This window comes from Uloborus diversus, chromosome 6 (assembly GCF_026930045.1).
Source record: "Uloborus diversus isolate 005 chromosome 6, Udiv.v.3.1, whole genome shotgun sequence".
In the NCBI taxonomy this organism is placed as follows: domain Eukaryota; kingdom Metazoa; phylum Arthropoda; class Arachnida; order Araneae; family Uloboridae; genus Uloborus; species Uloborus diversus.
This window is the reverse complement of record NC_072736.1, coordinates 128,996,709-129,002,708: the sequence shown is the minus strand read 5'-3', so window position 1 is coordinate 129,002,708 and position 6,000 is coordinate 128,996,709. Positions and strand designations below refer to the sequence as shown.

The 6,000-nt window shown below is 35.1% G+C and overlaps 1 protein-coding gene across 3 annotated transcripts in view; it reads left to right on the top strand.

The window, feature by feature from the left end:
- Positions 1 to 250: 250 nt before the first annotated feature.
- LOC129223870 (uncharacterized) overlaps positions 251 to 6,000 on the top strand; it is a 29,898-nt gene continuing 24,148 nt past the window's right edge. For 2 of the 3 annotated variants that reach the window (XM_054858238.1, XM_054858236.1), the window contains exon 1: positions 5,161 to 5,271. The gene's annotated coding sequence lies outside the window, so the exon portion shown is untranslated. Of the gene's footprint in view, positions 367 to 5,160; positions 5,272 to 6,000 lie in introns of those variants that run through there. The other variant, XM_054858237.1, reaches the window with a different exon arrangement.

Sequence of the window (6,000 nt, the reverse complement as noted above, 5' to 3'; positions counted from 1 at the left end):
ATCTCTCCTTTGCGACGTCCCTTATCGTACGGAGAAGCACACAAAAGGGGGGCTTTGCTTCTTCTGTTTGAATTTCACCATAATCGTTGAATTAAATCGATACTTATGTGTGTGTAGTGACATCACGGAAGTCGGCCGCTCTGATTGGTCCGGAGGCGTGGCCTGCTCTCTATTTCGTAATGTTCTCTATTCATTGCGCGGCAACGGGGCACGCCAGTGCGAAATCGTCATTGTTCTGAGTCTGAAGTAGTAGTACTAGTCGCAGTAGTAAAGCAGAGAAAACGAAAAATTAAATACGAATGTTATTTTGGGAATATTTTTCTCGAAGGAAGCGAGGTCTGCTGGGAAATGTCCAATAATTAGAATGTAAGTTAAAAGCTGTTCCTGATTTTCCTGCTTGATATTCGAGCATGTCATTTAATTTAAAGAAAATGATTCTATCTTGAGTAACATTCGATTTTTAAAATATCATTTTATCATTTATGAATGGGATTGTAGAAGGGATTTCAATTTGTAACTTTTACAAAAACATTTCACATCTAACTCATTAAATGTGTGAAGTAGTCACTTCACACGTGTCAACTTCCTTGATTTTGAGCATTGGTTAAGAAAAATCTCTCCTGTTTCAAAAATGTCCTTTTCCCCCGATCTAACTATTAATTATGACTCATAAAATCAACTCACATTTTTGATTGTACAGGCCAGCTCATGGCATAAAACTGAGAAACCACATGATTACAATTACGAAGTTTGAGGAGAAAATTTTAAAACATTAAAGTTTGAAATGCCGATTTACTTTAAAACCAACTCAATTCAAATTATATTTATCTGTAAATAAGTAGACAATTTAAGAAGAAAAGAAGAATGAAGTAGTATACACTGAATGTTTTCCAAACGAAGAAGAAATTTCTTGAGCTGAGTGTGAAATGTTTTTTGTCTCTCTTGTAATTTTTAAAAAATGATTTAATTGGTTTTAGTACTAAAACTTTAAATAATAAATTGGTTCAGTACACTTGTAATCATAGAAAGCTGGTGCACCAAAAATGTGTAAATCAAATTAGATGCGGGGGGGGGAGCAGGTTATGTGGGCGGTGCCACCACAGCGGTTTTTTTTTTTTTTTTTTTTTTTTTTTTTTTTTTATGAATTGAAGTTTAACGTTAGTATTGATTAAATGACCTCCAAAAATTTTGGGACGTCACCTTAAAAATCGGAATAGATGGCCACAGTAGACTCCTTTCTTCTAATTTAAAGCTCCATTTTACTTTTTCAAAATAATAAATTGAGGAAAACATAAAATCTACACTTCTTAAACCAATTCTTTGTTCTTTAAACACGTGAATCGATCAGTTTTAATATTATTTTTATCTATCTATATTGAACTAAGAAAAGTGGAGGGCAAAGTCCCTTTACTTTTGAAAAATAAGGAGGCAGAACGGGCAGCTACCCCTCTTGCCTCCTCGAATTAGCCGCTTATGCTTGTAATATTCCTAAAAAGGGGATACTTTTATCTTTCATTCGATACTTTCTTTTCTTATCCTTTCTAACATTTCTTTGAAAACCCTAACATTTTGACATATAATAAATAATTTCTCAAAGACGAGTTAGCAATGGTACATAAAATGAATGACGTTTTCTATGACGTCAGTCTACAATGGCCTTGAATTGAACGACGTTTCGGAGACGTTAAATCCGCACATGAAATGAATGACACCTACAGTAGTCATTTATATGAAGGGTTAAAGTTACTGTAAAATTATCATGACTAAGTGATTTTATTATTCCAGTAAGGACTTAAAAATATGAAAATGTTCGATGAAAAAATTAGTGCTGATAAAATGCAAAATTGTTAGTAAGTTTGTGTGCGTAAATTTTCTTTTAACTGGAAGAAATTTCAGAAATAATTGTTCCTTAATCGTAAAAAGAAAATTGTGCGATACTGTATATAAATTTATAAAATTGTTTGGTATCAATACTTAAACTAATAATAATAATAATGAAAATTTGAAAAGGGGCTGTCCATAAATAATGTCACTTTTTTTTCAACGTTTTTGACTCCCTCTCTCCTTTGTCACGAAGTGCCCCACATCACCTTAAACCCTCCCCTTGTCACATTTCACGCTGTTTTTCATAAACATATTCTCATTATACGAGGCGTATTTTTAAAGTAAGTTCCGTTTTGATATAAAAAAAGAACGAGTACAGATAGAGCAAAGAAATTTATTGCACAAAAATCTACCATCCTTACGCTATTTTTTGACATTGCTCCCGTGATTTTCCAAACATTTGTCATAGCGTGGTAGAGGTTGTTGTATACCTATTCATAGAAAATTGCCGCCTGTGTAGTCAGCCATGGGATAACATGTTCTCTGAGCTCATTATTGCTGTTGTGCCACAGACCACCTTGGAAAGACTTTAGATGCCGAAACAAATGAAAGATGCTGCGAGCGAGGTGAGGGCAGACCAGAGGATGTTCAAAAACGCCCCAGCCAAAGCCCTGTAAGAGTCCTCATGGTTGACTAAACGGGCGGTAACTTTGTACGAATAGGTATACAAAAACCTGTACCACGCTATGACAAATGCTTGGAAAATCACGGGAGCAATGTCGAAAAATAGCGTAAGGGTGGTAGATTTTTGTGCACTAAATTACTTACCTCTATCTGTACTCGTTACTTTTTTATATAAAAACGGAACTTTCTTTAAAAACACGCCTCGTATAAAAAAGCGTGATATCACACTTCTTGTTACTCCCTCCCTCCCTTTGTCCCAATTTCAAGAACCCCCGCCACCTTAAATCGTTACATCATTTGTGCGCAACCCCGAAAAAGTGTTCCACATTTTAAATATTAAAAAAAAAAATAAAGAAAAAAAATCTTCGTAACAAAAAAACTTAGTTTTCTTGCAATGTGACGATCATGACCAAAAAACTGCATTTACAGAGAAATCCCATATTATTTTCCGCATGGGGAGGAAGGAGGGGGTAGAAAGTAAAGAATGAAACTTACTCAAATATGCAAGAAAATATTAGTACTGTATTATTTTAATGGATTGAAAGCGTAATGATATTATTTGATAGCTCTAAAATGAAAGCAAATGCTGAAAAAGGTAATGGGATTACAGTTGGGAAGAACCTAACCTGGCAGCCTCGTAATGCCATAATTAGAATCTTCGTAGCCTACACAATGCTGCCAGCTTAGGTTATCCCCAACTATGGTTTTCTTTATGGAAATATTCATAATAGAAATAAGTAAATAAATTCATTTGATTTCTTTTCTTTATTTTACTAATAATGATTACTTAATCTGTTTAACTTCTGTTTTCGAGCTTGTTCTTGTTAAATTGTTTCATTCATAAATAGGGGGGAGGGTACATAAAACAATATATGAATATGGCCCACTCAGCTGTATTATTAACTGGAATTTATCTGTGAAACGTCCCAACTGAAACATTCGCACTTCATCAAAATACGCTAAATTCGATTAAGCTTCCCTGTAAGTGTGTTTTGTTAGTCATGATAGTGATATTGTAAGGAAATGAAGATGTAGTATAGTAAAGACGGAGAAATTACCCCTGCATGAAAAATCAAGAAGATTGTCCTTTTTTTTATGTTTTGCTATCTGCCACAAGATTATCATTGGCGGGGGGGGGGATTCACGGAAGAATAATTTTTTGCCCAATAGATTCGCTTTAGCTCCAGGCATCATTCGTTCGTTGAGTTCAATGCAAACGTCAAGTGCAAGTTTTTTTTTTCCTTTTGAACAGTTGAGATTGTTTATTTACTTAATTTTGCCGTCGTCTGACTGCTCTCATTCTGACGTGATTCATTGCTTTTTATTTATATTTTTTCCCTCCTCTCTGTCTCTATCTTTGAATTATAAATATTTTCGATCTTTTTGTCTCTTTTTTTTTTTTGAGCAATCACGATTGCTTATTGTTCTCACTTGACCGTTTTTGGCGTCCGTGCCTTTTTCAGCTTGGACCAGGCCTGCAGCACCACCGTCCACCGGCGGCGGCGCGGCTGGTCCTGAGCACTGTCCCCCGAAATCCACTTTTGCTGGGCGGTGGCGTCCATGTCCCACACACACGAACGCCTACACACACACACACACACACACACACGAACGCCTACACACACACACACACACGAACGCCTACACACACACACACACACACACACACACACACACGAACGCCTACACACACACACGAACGCCTACACACACACACGAACGCCTACACACACACACGAACGCCTACACACACACACGAACACCTACACGCACACGCACGTACACAACACTCGCTCACACACATGCATACATACACTTACGCACCCACACACATGCGCCTACACAAACGCACACGCTCGTGATTGCGAAAAACATAATTTGAATTCAAGATGCCAAAAATTCAAATTAATATTTTTTGTTTTGTTTAATTTTTTTTATTCATTTGTTTTGCTGACGATAAAATTTTATGCTGGCCGCCGACCCGTGGACCGATGCGTCCTCCCGCCTATGCACTCTCTAGTCGGAACACCTTTTTAAATTAAAAAAAAAAGTTTTTTTTTTAATTAATTTATTTTTTAAATATTTTAGTGCAATTCCCCCCCCCCCCCCCCCCGCTCACAGACCTATGTGACTTCCCTTAGCTTTTTTTTTTCTTTTCTTCAAACTCGTAAACCTGTGCACCATCGTTTTTCTTTCCTTTTCTTTATTTCTTTTTATTTTTCATTTATTTATTTATATTTTTTTTGCTGTAACTTTTTTTTTCTTTTTGCATTTTTTTTCCCCTTTCCGCACTTTTTTTTTTTTTTTACCCTCTTGCGGGACCCAGTCCGTCCCTGGTGAAATATATCTTCCATGTTTAATATAGTTTTTATCAATAAAAAATTTCCTCGTTGGAACAACCATTTAATTCTACATTTAGTGTTCATGAATGAAATCATCACAAAATATTCTCTGAAAAAAATATATTTAAAGGTTCTATTTTTACGTGTGCGGTGTTCTGCGGCGACGCAAGTTTTGCTAGCTAAACCGTTTTTTGCGGTTTGGAAAAACTACAAATGAGTGGTGGCTGGGTTGTTGCGTGCGTAGTAGCTCATGAGTACTGACACCTGTCTGTCTGGCATTGATGCCGCGCCCAAATTTCTTTCATGCGTTGTTCGTTTCGTTTTTGGAGTTCAGTTGTTTTTTAAGAAATGGTTTTACTTGAAACTAAAAACGATGTTTTAAAGTAAACGATTTAACCAAAATGTGGATTTATCGTTAAAGGTAAGATGATTTTTTTTTTTTAACTCCTCAAGTAAAAAGGCGAGGTTTATAAATTTAACATGTGCATCCTGTGTCTGTTAGTGGCATCGTAACTCCTAAACGAATTCAACCTTTTTTTAATTTTATTTTATTATTTTTTAAAAAGTTTTTTTTAGTCAGTTTTATTTATGTATTTATTTTTTTAATTCTAAATTTAATATGAGTTTTTTTTTTTTTTAATCTTCTTTGAAAATATTCAGCTCTTATATTAATATATTTTTGCATAATTATATATTAACTAAATCAATGAATAGAATAATAAGTCACTGACAATTTCTGATATAATATTCATTGAAATCTTAACTCAAGTTTAAGCATTGGAAGATAACTTTGCATTTAAAGGCATATTTTTTCTGTTCTTGATTTATACTCTTCGCTAGGTGTTTGTTGATTTAGCACCATCTGTGTTGTTAGTGACAGCTTGCAGCAATTCTTGTCTGCTTTTTACTTCCTTTTACAAAAAAGGAAGTATTGTATTCGCGAAAAAAATTTCACTGAAAAATCGGCCTTAATTTCCATTTTGCTCACCCCCGAATGAATGTTGAGTTTATTTTTCAACCCGACCACACGTGCAGATACCCGAAATATCCATTTTATTATCCCCGAGTTAATTACAACGAGTTTTCTCGTGACGTCTGTATATACGTATGTATGTGCTTATGTGTGTATGTATGTCGCATAACTCAAGAA